This window comes from Haliotis asinina, chromosome 15 (assembly GCF_037392515.1).
Source record: "Haliotis asinina isolate JCU_RB_2024 chromosome 15, JCU_Hal_asi_v2, whole genome shotgun sequence".
Lineage (NCBI taxonomy): Eukaryota > Metazoa > Mollusca > Gastropoda > Lepetellida > Haliotidae > Haliotis > Haliotis asinina.
The window spans coordinates 17229050-17243907 of NC_090294.1; the positions used below are offsets into that span (position 1 = coordinate 17229050).

Here is a 14858-nt window from a genome sequence, read left to right on the forward strand (position 1 = left end):
TTCATACATCTTTAAGTTGTGACTGAAATAGTACCTATGTAGTGCTAAAATTCCTTTCCAAATATGCATTAGACAGGGATAGCAACAGGTGAAAGTGATTACAGCTGAAAATCAGCTGGGGGTCTGTAGGCCCAGAATAGATTGATTCGCATTTAAATATGTGGATTTCCCCAGATGTGTGTAAAATTGCCATCCCTGGTCTGACATATGTCCATATTAAGCCAAATTGTGTTCTCAACAAAGAATAAGCGTCCCACAAAATGATATTGGTCTGTACCTTCGGTTGTACAAAACAATATTTTGCTACACCAATCCAAATGTTTACATCCTATCATTGCTCTGAAAAAGCCAATGTTTAAGGTCGATTTCTATTCAGACGTAAGATCTGTAATATCTAGTCAATATATTAATCATTAGTCAAGAAACTTTCATAAGAGCCCGATACATTTGCCCACAGGCTTTGACACAAAGTGTTGTGCATTATTTCCTTACTGTTCTGCAGGATTTGAAGTTAAGTGTTTGAAATAAATCAAAGAATCAATTTAGCCATAGAAAACTGTTTAAAAAACAATGTTTTAGACATATATATTTTTTTTTTCTTTTCTTTTTTTTCTTTCTTTTTTTTTTTTTTTGTTTATTGCAAGCAATCATATTCATGTGTCCTTGTTATGGTTCATTCATGGTGTTTTGAGGTTTGATGTGTTGTATTTACAAAGAAATTGTAGAATATAGGAACCATCTATCTCTTAAAAATATGCATGTGATAAAATTAATTTGTATTAATTCTTTAAGGTTCAGCTCTGATCAAAGTGGTGCTGAAGTATTCTTTTATGATACAGTAGTTGTGCAGACTGGCTTAGTTGGAAGTTGTAAATCAGATAAGATTCTGAAACGATCTCAGGCTTACGTTTTTAGGTAGGTCTCAGTAAGTGCTTGCTGTGCTTTGTATAATTGTAAAAGTAAATTAATTAGTGTCCATTTTGTTCATTCATGATCAACTGCTTTTAAACTGTTACTTACTGAGTTCTGTCACTGTGTGTTAATAGTAATTTATTTTGTCAATTATTCAGCCTGTATATGCCTTTGCTCCCAGTTACTCACAGATGCTTTTGTGTAAGTTGCTATTAAAGTATGATTAATATCTTGATGAAAATATTTTATTTAGGCAAATACCTTCCGTAAGGATTTTAGATGTGATTTGCAGTATCTGATATGTCAGTTTGCCAAAACCCTCACATAAAACCTCAAATGCTTGCTTCCAAGATTTGAAGAAAATAACAATACCTATTTGTTTTTCTATTTTTGATTGCCTTAGCTTTCCACCACCTAATTTAATTTCTTTAATTTATGTTCTGTTATTTATTTGTTGAATTTTCAAAACTTTATCATGCATGTTTATTTTGTTAGTAGGTTATAGTAAAATTAATTGTAATTCTTTTAGATAAGTAGATACCCGGTTCAGGAGAAAGGATGTATATGTGGTCACTGATAAGGAAGCATGAGGACTTGTTAGACAAGTAAAGAATATATGATGATTTTTAACTGAATAATGATAATTCATGTAGTTCAGCAATGAGCCTAGCTCAGAATATATTTTGGCAAACATACTGTAAAGAATGTCCTATGATTTTGACAGATTGTTTTTCAACATGTATCATGTGATATTAAACAAAATAGGTAAAAGTTCTTCAGTGCTATAGTCCTCTTGACAAAAGGATTACGTCATGTCAGTATGTTTTGACAATTTTCAATAAAGAGTGCAGAAACTAAACATTGCTTTAGCAATAGGTTTCTGCCAGTTGCAAAGATCTGCATGCAGGGCACTGTAGGAGATCGCAACTTGGTCCAGAATATATGACTGACTGATAGTGACCTTGAATACACAAGTAAGGTGCATATGCCAATATTTGTACTGTACTTTTTTGTTTCAAGTTTTGTTATTTTTCTGTTGTTTAGGGCAGGTTTTCAGATTTTGCCTCAAATTTCAAAACCCACCGTTGCACAGTTGTTTTCAATATCACATTTAATAACACATTACTTCTTATGCTGTTTATTATATGTAGAAAGTGTTAGACATGTGCACAGCTGAGTTTCATTTTTTGTGCTCAAAATGTCTGAAATTATGAACTAACAAGTTGTGTTGCATGTGGAAATCTAATACTGATTTGAAGACATACCTTTTTGTCTCTGGATGAAACAGCCACAATAGGACATGTCTGTATTTGTCTATAACCATTGTTTTCTTGAATTAATGTTTTAACACTCGTTTCAATACTGCAAAGTTGAAGATTATATATATGTATTGATAAGTCCATACAAAACTGAAATAGTTCGACACAGCTTTCAAATATTTGCTGCTAATTAATCCATAACCTCTTCACTATGATTCATAGGTTATTAATGATTTAGTTAAGCTTTTTGCGTAATAACCATTGAAGGGTATATTATTGTGTTGATCATTGTGTTATTGTCCTTCAGTGCACGATTTGAAACAACCATTATATGTCATCCAATACAGTACGTCTCATGCTTACAATGTGTGTGTATATATAACACGTATGTATATTTGAAGTGGTCATAATAAGGTGAATGAAGAACTCATCCTGATGATAGTGTGATTGATGCTAGTTACCATGGTTACATATGATTAGAAAGTGTCTTGTGTGAATGTTAATTTATTCCTCTTAAACTTAATATTTCTCATTTCAGGTTTTAATAATTCATGATCATTACACCATATTTCATATATTGCTAAGATAACTAATTCTAAATCACCAACAACATGATGTATATGTTGAGTCATGTTTGTTTATGATACTCGTCAAATATTCTCTGTTATTGTTTGTAGTTTGACCTGGTTTTAAGTCATGACCTATTCAGGCAGTACATTTAATTTTGACATGATTCATATCTTCATCCACGAGTCTCATTAAACTTATTCATTCCAGGAAAGCAAATCCCTTGTAGAGAGAGCACACTTTTTTCTTAACTGTTTACAATATTTGTTTCTATTCATTATCAGGTCTTTTTTTCATGTCTGTTTCAAAGTGAGAAACTTTGTATGCAAGTTCAGTTTCCTGTCATTTCACCATCCTTTGTTCTGTAATGGAAGAGGATTGTGATGTCATCCTCTCCCAGATGTGTGTAACAGACTTGTTAAATTGTTGAAATTGTTAAACCAAATATTGATGAGTATTCTGCTGATACTTGTTAATGTGTTTCCATGGTTGCAGAATTTGTTCAAGGTGTACTTATTCAGAGTGAGTGTACAAATTGTTTTTGTACAAGGTATCACATACTGTTTGTTCTTTTGGAGAGTGTCCAGGTATCATCCCCAAAATGTTCAGTGTTCCCTATTTTGAATTATTCTCACTGATGATGGATATTTTACAAATGGAAGTTTTGTGTGAAATGTAGTGACTAACAACCAGTAGTATTCAAACATCAGTTTGGATATGCCTTACATTATAATGGGGGCAAGATTGTTCCAGTTTCTGAGGGTTATGCAGAATTGTCTCCCTTAGTCATGCCAGGATCTACTGATTGTGGGTTTGAATCTTAGATTTGCCCTAATATGGAACTAAGATTTGCCAGGACCGAAGTGGCAGCATCTCAAATTTAGATCATCTGTAACCTTGTTCACCTACAAAAATAGCATGACTAAAAATAAATTATTTTGAATTTGTTTAGGTCAGTAAAAGTCCAAATGACTTCTGACCAGATTTGTTTTAAGCAGATGCCAACCCATACGATTTTATCGCATTTGTTACGAAAGAAACAATAGAAAATTGATGACATTTACCTCTATACTTTTGTTGATCATCCACAACACTAACGGTTGTTTGTTTGTATAGGGAGTTTTCTAGTCCTGGGCCCAGATTTTCGAAGCTCCCTTAGCACCAACATATTTGTAAGTGCCATACATTAACATCAACTTGCAACTATGGAAGGGCTATTGAAGCTTTGAACATCTAGGCCCTGATTGCCGACACAATACAGTGTGTTGTGAAAGATGACAAGTTGCATGGAGGTACCGAAGATGTCACATGCAGATCCTTGTCATGGATGTGGTAAAATGTAGATGTGGTAGACTGAACCCTCCCAGAAGGGTTTGTATCTCATACTTAAATAGCATTTTGAATACGTTTATGGGCACATGCTAGTTTGCTGGCATTAATCTCAAAGGCTGCTTAGCACAATTGTGGACATCTTGGACACAGCCATCAAACATTCCCAACTGATTTGCTGTGGATGTTGGACCAGGCAAAATCCAGATTTTGGATGTACAAGTACACCAACAGTCTCCCAGCAACTATTGTATTCAAATGTGTTGAGTATACAGATACAATTTTTTTTTAAAAAAAAAAAAAACATTAAGGAGCTGGATATCAATGTTTAGTGTACAGATGCACTGAATATCTTTGACAGTCCAAGTTATTAATATGGAATTATCTGTATCATTTCACAACTTACTGAATTGCAGTCAATTGTTACATGACCAATGTCACAAACTAAACAGAATTTATATGGTTGCTTCACTTAGCACTGTGAGTAAAAGATATAATCACTCAGTAGCTAGAAACACCAGTATGTGCAAGATCAAAAGGCAACATATATATGTATCATTGTTACGTTAATGGAAAAGATGGAGTTTTGAACTTTTCATGACAGTTTGTGATGGTGAAATTATTGAATTAATGTGAAATTGCAAGGACCTTCATTGAGTATTTTTAGTCTGGTATGTTTTCCTCCTCCAGCTGATTCAGGTTGAACTACATGCTTAGCAAAGGAATGTACTTCCTCATCTTGCTTTCAGTCAAGGTATTTCGTTGTGTGTAGAACTGGAGAACATACCATTGTGAAAATTGAATGTTTGTGAAAGGTTTGTTTAATTGGGACTAAATCAGTGAAGGTTAAACAAACCCCAAGGCACTACCTGATTGTGTTTAGTGAAATAAACAGACCCTAGCTATTGCAGCTATTTTGTATCCTAGTTTGCAGGCAATACAGTGTTTCTGCTTTGCACTGACACTGATTTTGCCTTCCCTGTACTAAATATTTCATGAATGTCATAGTGTTTGTTTAGGATGAAAAGCTTGTCAAAGGTATGAATAGTGTATTTAAGCAAGAATGTGTGTTATGTTGTTTTTTCCCATTGTATATGAAAGGTGTCGTTTATGTGTTTGCTCTGATGCATATCCTAAGAAATACGAGAACACAATATCCGGTATTTCAGTTGGAATTACTGCAACTTAGATCTGTACTGCTTCTGTGTATATTTATTTGAAAAAGTTCATGTTTTCATGTTGTGACACATAGTTTATGTTACTATAACAATCATTTTGTGAATTTATTTTAGGTTCAAACCTAGTAATTTTTCAACTGAAATAATCTATGCACAATGAAATCCTTGGAATTTCATATGTTTGTTTCATAAAAATATGACTTACCCCAGACCGTGATTGCAGTTTGAGAACTAAGTTATTGTCTTCAACACAGACTCAAACTGCTGTTTGATGTCTTCATTCATCATCAACAGGGTAATAATCTCCGAAAGTCCCAAGTCAGTCAGAGAAGGTTAGCGACAATTGCTAAATCTGCCTCTTCTTTGAAGGAGCTCTCTCAGATTGTATTTTCATTTCACTGTTAAAACAGAAATATGTTGGACAAAGGCTTCAGCAGTCCCAAGCAAGTTCCAGCATGATATAAAATGATGACAGACCCAAGAAATGATTTGATAGAAGTAAGAGAGCTCCTTCCTGTTAGTCGTAAGTCATTATTTGGTCATGTTTTATCCCTCTTGTTCTTACACCTTGTATTCAGTGTATCACTTCTTTAGGGTGTGCAGTGGCAGTTTCCAGATTTTTGCTTCTTTTGTCTGCAGATTGACAAGTTGAAATTTTAAATGTTTTCCTTTCTGGGTTGAGCATTTTAAAATCCAACTTGTTTTAAAATGCAAATGATAATGTTACTATGATGTGAATGTTGTTTTATGAGTTTTGACATTACTGTTGCTTTTCAATTGTTTGAGGATACTTGTTCGTATTTTTACTTGTAAAGAATGCCAAAAGACAAAAGCAGTGACTTGAAGCAGTCAGTTTCAGTTTCTGTGGAATCTGTCGTGAAAGAATAAAAAGACCTCAAAAGAAACATCCACATGAGAGACATATAGGTAGTGTGCAGTTTAACAAATTCTTTATTCCAATTATAGTGTGAACATGTCCTCTCATAATATATGACTGGTTCATGTAAAAATGAGCATAAATCCAAACAGTCGCAAAGTTCAATATTGAACAGATTTTTCATCAGAACTCTTTCAGAAGCAAGAATTTCTTCATGTATTGCTGGTTCGTAAAACAACATTTAACATGAAATCGTGTATTTTGTCACATTACCATATTCACACTTATCAAGTATTACACTGACCTGTCGCATTACTTCAGGTCGTATAATGTCCATTTTAACACCAACATGGGCAAACCAAGTCACAGTTGTAGTCAACTTTGGACTTGAAACATGGTCCTCATGGGCCCATCTGATGTGTGAGGAGTTTGAAGTTCACCTCCCTGTACATCATTGTATAAAGAATATTCATGCTCATTATACAAGTGTTGCGTGGAGTTGATGATGAGCGTGTTTTGGAAGCAGTTCGAGTTTACCATCACAAGTTGGCACATTGGCTTTCCGAGTGGTTTGTATGGTGTGTCCTCATACTAATGTTTAGTCTCTATTCATTGTATTGAGGTGTTAATCAAACCACGGGCAGGGGATACCTGCTTCCTGCAAGCATACATAATGTACATCCCCTGCATCTACCTGCAGAAATAAAGTTGGTAGAAATGAACGTCTCTCTTTGTTCTCACTGTAAAGTTACAAGTAACGGGACTGCATGGAAAATGTCATGCCAGACAAGTTTTACTCGAGTAATACGGAAAGATATATGAATGAAAATACTCTTTTTATCAGCTTGCTCGTGACCTCTACACGTATCTTATTGGATCTTGGTCAACAAAGCATTCATAGGTTCACATCACTCATACACCAACCGGGACCTTGGGGTGGCCAGGTGGTTCCCTTGTCACACCGAAGATCCGAGTTCGATTCCCAAATGGTACAAGGTGCGAAGCTCATTCTGGTGCCCCTCGCGTGCAATTGCCTTAATATTGCTAATATATTGCTCAGAACTCAAAATCCGTTCTTTATTTTTCTGCAAAACGTGGTAGATATATCAATCAGAACCTGAAGTGGTGCCTTTTGCTCCTTGCAGGTTTTTGTGATATTATTTTCTTGGTATCCATGGAAACGATTCAGACTTAGTCTCAAAAGTGAGAGATGTGTTTCGTTTCCGAAGCACATCTCAAAAAGTTCTTAATATCTATCAGCACAACTTCGTACATATATGTGGCAGACTCCAAAGTGGTGCCTTTTGGTATTTACAGGTTTTTATGATTTATGATTTTCTGGGTTTCCATGGAAACGTTTCGGACATGATCTCAAAATGGCGGGATGGACTTCGTTTCCGGTGCACAACTCAAAAACTACTAAATATCTTTCTCCAAAACTTGGCAGATATGCAGGGGAGGCCCTAAAGTGGCGCCTTATACTATTTACAGACTTTAGTGATTTATTATTTTCCCAGTTTCCATGGAAACGATTCTGACTGTCTCAAAATGGGCAGATGGGCTTCGTTTCCGGAGAAGAACTCAAAAACCGTTCACTATTTTTCTGCAAAACTTGGTAGATGTGTGTTGCAGACCCCAAAGTGGTGCCCTTTGCTATGTACAATGTCTTGGCATTTTTATTTTTCCTGGTTTCCATGGAAACAATTCTGACTTAGTCTCAAAATAGGAGGATAGACTTCGTTTCCAGAGGACAACTCGAAAACCAATTGATACCTTTTTACAGATCTTGGCAGATATATGAGACAGATCTTGAAGTGGTGCCTTTTGCTGTTTACAGATATATGGCATTTATATTTTTCATGACTTCCATTGAATCTTAAGAAAACATCAGGTAACTGTCAGATGATTTTCAATATTTTTCTGCAAAATGTGGTAGATATATCAGTCAGAACCTAAAGTGGTGCCTTTTGCTATGTACAGGTTTTTGTGATTTATTATTTTCCTGGCTTCCATGGAAACAATTCTGCCTTCGTCTCAAAATGGGGGCATAGGCTTCGTTTCCAGAGGACAACTCGAAAACTATTTCATACCTTTTAACAGATGTTGGCAGATATATGAGACAGATTTTGAAGTGGTGCCTTTTGCTGTTTACAGATATATGGGATTTATATTTTTCATGACTTCCATTGAATCTAAGATGTTGAAGAGGTGCAGTTTGCTGTTTACAGATATATGTGATTTATATTTTTCATGACTTCCATTGAATCTAAGAAAACATCAAATAATTGTCAGATGATTTTCAACATTTTTCTGCAAAACGTGGTAGATGTATCAATCAGAACCTAAAGTGGTACCTTTTGCTATGTACAGGTTTTTTGTGATTTATTATTTTCTCGTTTTCCATGGAAACATTTCGGACTTAGTCTCATAAGTGAGAGGTGTATTTCGTTTCCAGCGTAGAACTCAAAAACTTCTTAAAATCTGTCAGGAAAACTTGGTAGATATGTGTGGCAGACCCCAAAGTGGTGCCTTTTGGTATTTACAGGTTTTTGTGATTTATTATATTCTCGGTTTCCATGGACACATTTCGGACTTCGTTTGCAGAGCACAACTTGAAAACCATGTCATGTCTTTCAAAAGATCTTGGCAGATATATGAGTCAGATCGTGAAGTGGTGACTTGTTCTGATTACAGATATATAGCGTTTATATTTTTCATGACTTCCATGGAAACAATTCAAACTTTGTCTAAAAAGACAATAAGTAACTGTCAGATGATTAGTCCTTTCAAACATTTTGGGGCCGGGGGGATATGTCATCTTCTGATGACTCTTGTTTGGTGGTGTCATTACCACCATTAGCCTTAAGACTGATATCCCAGTTTGCATCCGTTGCTGTAATGTGCATAAGTGAGTTCCGTGTGTCATAATTAGGGTTGGAATTTCACATAATCCCTAAATATGCATTTGTGGTAAATGTCTGTCACCCAAGGAATTTACTTGGGTGTATGTATTTTCACATTTTATATTCGATGCCTGGATATTTCCGGTAATATCTGTTCAAGGTCTTAAGCACTAACACGGAGATCACCATCTTCGGTATCTCCAGGGTATACGTTCCGATGAGTCTCCATTATACCCTGGATGCATCTACGACTCTGTCCGATAATTTTATTAACTCCCATTGGCTGGTTCCGCATTCTCACAGAAGCCAATCAGCTAAGCCGCCGTTACAACCGAGCTTGTCAGTGTCGCCGAAGATAACTGTCGCAGCTATGAAGTGTTATTCGCAGGGGGGCTCCGTGTTGGGGCAAATCATACAGACAAATTGTCAGATCCTAAACTTTAAAAAATATATGCAAGAACTCGTACTTCATGCAGACATGCAGAGTTCCTCTGCATGAATTGTGTTGCCAAGTTTAATCGGTCAGATAATTTTAAAAGCAAAAGTGAATTGTGATCGGTACGTATAACTTCCCAGCGTAGACACCTGATTGGTCAAAAAGCCAGCCAAGGGAGCCGTAGATGCATCCAGGGTATGGTGGAGATTTATCATATCCTGGAGATAACGAGGATGGGAGATCCCAGGCTTGAAAAATATCGATGTTACTGTGTACTCAGATTCTTAAGCCTAGAGAATGTGATGTCAGTATCTGAAGCAAAAAAGGTCACCACCTTGACCAAAATAGACACGTCCTTGCCATATAACATACAGTCCTCGAGCAGTCGTGCCTACGTTCAACAAAACTCTATGTATCCATTATTTCTTCCCATTCTTGTCTGATATGTGTATATCTGACCAAAAAAAAATATGCATCAACGTTGCGCTGAGTCGTAAACGTTCAAATTGTTATCGGTGATTTGGCTTTTTATATGTCGTTCTACCCCAACGACACTCATTTATAAAGCCGGTTCATACCAGTTCACCATAACATGACCTAAATATAGCTGACTTGCTGTGCAAATACAAAGAAAACAATGCCTTCAATACCATGTCAACGTGAAGACATCCACTACTTGCTCTTGTGAAAGAAAAGTAATGTCTGCCAATTATGGTTTGCCCGATTTATTTCAGTGCAACTGTCAACAGAATCTTGACTAGCTGTGTAGCCATTTCAAGTTCTTGACGATGGTCACAGGAAACTTTGTGCTCTTGTTCTCTCTGAAAGGGGAAAAAACTTCCAATAAATTTTGTGAATGTTCATAACAAGTAACGCCGTCATGAGCGAATGTTAGGATGAGTATGGCCTGTAAAACAGGTAACATTCTTGCAGTTAATGTTAGGATGAGCCTTGTCCTGTCCTTACGGTAGCACCGTCATGTGAGAATCTTGTTTAGTGTGTCACCTGTTGTGAATAAATGTTGCAACGAAAATGGAATTAAAAAAATCTTCGATCATAGCCCGAGAATATTACACTCACCTCTTCTAGTACGATCTTAGAATATGGGAAATCCAAAACGGCGGAATGGGAGGCCATAGAACGGGTACCGGAAAGGAAAACCAAAACGAGCACCGAACAGAGGAAATCGGCCAAGGAAGGGATTGCCAAGAAGTCCAATATGACCAAATGCTGCTGTTGTCATAGCAACGACGGCAACAAGCACGAGAAGTACAAGTAGTGTCTTCATCATGAGATGTACCTGCCGGCCAAAACACAGAGTGTACATAGCTTTGATATATATGAGTGCTTATGAATAGTCACAGGGAAATCATGACGTTTCAGGTGAAGTGACATTGCAGAGATTCGGACTCTTCATCTAAATCCTCTGAGCCAAGAGAGGCAACTCCCAAAGGAACGTCACTTCGACACTGATCCATGCTGCGTTCATGGACATCTGCTTGCTTGTGGGGAGTTTTAACCAGACCACTTTATAATTAAAATATGTTTTGATATAAAGTGAACATGCAATATGTTAGAGCTCGGAATGGAGACGATTTAGAATAGTTTCAATGATGTGTCAGTCTATTGTGGGAGGAAAATATTATACAAGTATGTTCCGGACAGCCCAATATCATGGTCGTGGCCTTTCTGAGATTCGAACCAGAAGCGGATACAGACAAAAGTACATTGTTACGCCGGAAACCACAACATTGCTCGTACCCTCTTTAGATGTGCAAAACACGAATTCTGATAAGAACGTGTTTCCTCGACATGCGTTCACACAACAATAAGCATTATATAAATGTTATTAAGCTTGCTTGCAAATTATACTCAAACCTCTTTGATAAATACCCGATGCCATCTAGAAAGTGGTTAAGTGATATCATATGTTACATTTGGGATTACGCTTTCTATGTAAAGTACACGTTTTAGAACGTTTGTTTGCGTTGAGTCGCATCTGGGATTCGAACCCACACTTTCAGAGTCGGGCACCTAATCCCCTGCACGCAAAGTCAGACGTCAAACTCGCTCAGACACCCGTCGTTATTGTGGCAAATATGACAAACGTTACTCTTTAGATGTTTCTTGAATTTAGTCACACAATGTTAAAAGGTGGATTAAATTTAAGGAAAGACCTACTCACCGCAGAGACGATCTGACGTCAAAGACAAACTGGGCAACCAGAATAAGGAATTTGGCACCATTTATACTGTATTCCGTCCTTGAAATCGCGACTGACCTTTTTCTCCCCCTCCCACGCTATCCCTCCCCCATTTCCTCCTCTTGTAAATCCAGCCAATCTCCCGTCGTCTTCTCCAGGGCAGTGCGAGTCATGTTTACTCTCGTGTCATCCATCATTTTCGGTAAATCAGGAAGGTGTTTCATAACATTAAAATACATTGGATACAATACGTTTCTCACGTGTTCGAGGTCGTTGCGTAACTGCGTCGTACGTCACCCAGCGAGGTGTATTTTCAATTATTAAAGTGTGTGCATTTCTATAAATGCACACAGTGCGTGTTTTGAATGGACCATCTCTGCTTATTATTTTCTTCAAGTCACAGTCAAAAATATTTTCCAAGGTAACAATAAAGCCATGTATGTTTTAGGTATATAATGAATGAGAAGTCGCCTTTACGTAGCTGTGAGTGTTAGTGAGTGAGTTTAGTTTTAAGCCGCACTCAGCAATATTCCAGCTATATGGCGGCGGTTTGTAAGTAATCACGTCTGGACCAGACAATCTAGAAGTAATCAATAGCATGAGTATCGATCTACGCAATTGGGATACGGTGACATGTGTCAACCAAGTCAGCAAGCCTGACCACCCGATCCCGTTAGTCGCCTCTTGCGACATGTATGGGTTACAGAAGATCACTTCTGACCTGGATCTATGTGTAGCTGTTTATGGTTTGTTTTTTCTGAATCATTAATCCTCCTGAAAATATCTAACATCAACTCGACACAATGAGATCCTTTAGACGATTCCAGTGGCGCAAGGATATTCATTCAAATCGCGACTGGAAATGCATCCCGTGATATAAAACACAGGAACAGGACACTTCAGAAAAGTGTCGATGCCGAAATTAATTAGTGATTCGTCTACGAGCAGCGGATCCTGGTAGACAAGGGACGCAACTGTTTTCAGCGTGTTTCCGCAGCTTGCACCTCAAGGTCACGGGAGTTACTCACTCGAGCTGAACGAACACGGGAGTGACACCGGCGACAGACTGTCTGCCGTCTATGTCGCCCCTCCTCTCTGAAGGTGATATAAACAAATTGCTGCGAAATGACATTTCTGCCTTGTGGGGAAAAAACTCGCTCATGACCACTCGTTCGTATTAGCTATATTGCTTTTAGCAGAAACACACAAAGGGACACACCCGAACCGTGAAGCTCACTGGTGTTAGGGTAAAATACTGCAAGGGCCATTCTCGCGATCTCAACCTTTCGAATATGCTAAAAATGCGGGATCGCTGTCGTTTTTCCTTTCCATTCCAGGCTGTCAAGCTGTGATATAAGCGAAATATTGTTCCAAGTGATAAACATGACGCAGTCACGTCGTTTACGGGGCTCGTTCAAACCAAAAGAGGGACGGCGGGGTAGCCAAGTGGTTAAAGTGTTCGCTCGTCACGCCGAAGACCTGGGACAAGATTTTCGAAGTTCTCTTAACGCTAAGATAGTCGAAAGTTCCATACATTAATATTAACATATGACCATCTTAACGCTAAGAGAGCTTCGAAAATCGAAGCCCTGTGTTCTATTCCCCACGTGGGCACAATGTGTGAAGTCCATCTCTGGTGTCCCCCGCCGTGATATTGCTTGAATATGGCTAAAGCGGCGTAACACCAAAGTCACTACATGTAGCTCACTCAAACCAAAAAGCAATAAAAACGCTCACCGAGTCTACTAATGCGCCAATAGCAGTGACACCATTGATTTCCATGAATCGGGCGGCGATTGGGTAGCCTAGTGGTTAAAGTGGGCGCTCGTCACGTCGGAGACCCACGTTCGATTACCCACATGGGTATAATGTGTGAGACCCATTATTGGTGTCCCCAGTCGTGATATTGCTGGAATATTGCTAAAAGCGGCTACCCCATCACCCTAAGCCTCGATGTGGGTTTAGGATCATTAGAATAAACGATCGATGACTTTTAACACTTTTATCATTTAACGCGCCTTTTAACATAGACCAAAGCAATGTAATGAAGTGACAACACAGGAGCAATCCAAAATCTTCGATGTATTTTGATACCATCAATTGACCAGCTGTAAAACACGGGGAGGTCGTAGGAATTCATGTCTTGATGACTGCCATCAGCTGGAAATACAATAAAATGTGATGGTTACATATGTTATAAACGTTTTTATATGCTGGTTTATGGATGTTTGTGTGAGTTTATTTTTACGCCGTTTTAAGCAGTATTCTAACAATGTCGGGGTACACCGGAAATGGGCTTCACACATTATCTTACCTCACACATCTGACTGGCTAAACGCTCTTCTGTTATTTTCATTGCACCCCACTTACAAGCGACGTACATTGCAATGTACCCCGCTGCCAATGGCAACTCACTCGGTACTTCGTTGTAGTAATTGTTTATCTCGAATAATATTGACTCACGATGCACGGAAATTACCGATGTTGTGCGGATGCAAATACATGGTAGGGAGATAACTAAATTTGTTTTTGTTTCGTCTGCAAAATGTGATGATAGCTACGGAACGATTTGCCTCTCATTCCAATTAATAAGATTTGACAAAACATTCAAATGTAGTCCCAGGGGAATATTAAGAAGGAGGGGAATTACACAGTGGCGACTTTATCAAGACAATACCTGCGGGGAAAACAACGAGTTGCAAGATTCGAATCGTTTGATTCACACAGATTGACTGAAATGTACAATCCGATATTCATGCTTAATTCATACTGTTCAAAACTGAGTTCGGTAAGATAAATACGTTGTTCACTGGCCCCTCGGGGCACATGGATTGACGCACCCTCGATATTTGTTTATGTTCCCTGGGCCAAAACGGCGAGGGAATCATAAACAAACATCGAGGGTACATCAACCCATGTCCCCCTCATGACCAGTGAACAACTTTTGGGGAATAGAACCCGGGACTTCATCGTGACGAGCGAACGCTTAAAACATCTAGCTACCCTACCGCCCTTAAATAAAATCAGGGAGAAAAATACATGTTCAAATATGTTCGGTTATAAAAATACCAGTATTTTTATCATAAAATGTCATGTTTTCCTGAACAGCTGTAAATATCGAATAATGTTTCAAAAAGAAATTTTACAATTTACAAAGTGGTCAAATGTAGCATATGTAATATTTGGGATTGCAC

At 37.9% G+C, this 14858-nt stretch overlaps 1 protein-coding gene and 1 long non-coding RNA gene across 2 annotated transcripts in view; one reads left to right on the top strand and one right to left on the bottom strand.

The window, feature by feature from the left end:
* Positions 1–14858, top strand: part of LOC137265987 (protein phosphatase 1 regulatory subunit 3B-like) — a 93834-nt gene that overhangs the window by 50156 nt on the left and 28820 nt on the right. The gene's annotated exons all lie outside the window — the stretch shown is intronic.
* LOC137265914 (uncharacterized) lies at positions 10171–11734 on the bottom strand. Its single transcript, XR_010954951.1, has 3 exons — positions 11647–11734; positions 10542–10761; positions 10171–10282 (listed from the first exon to the last, which is right to left on the bottom strand). It is a non-coding gene; the product is annotated as an uncharacterized lncRNA (long non-coding RNA).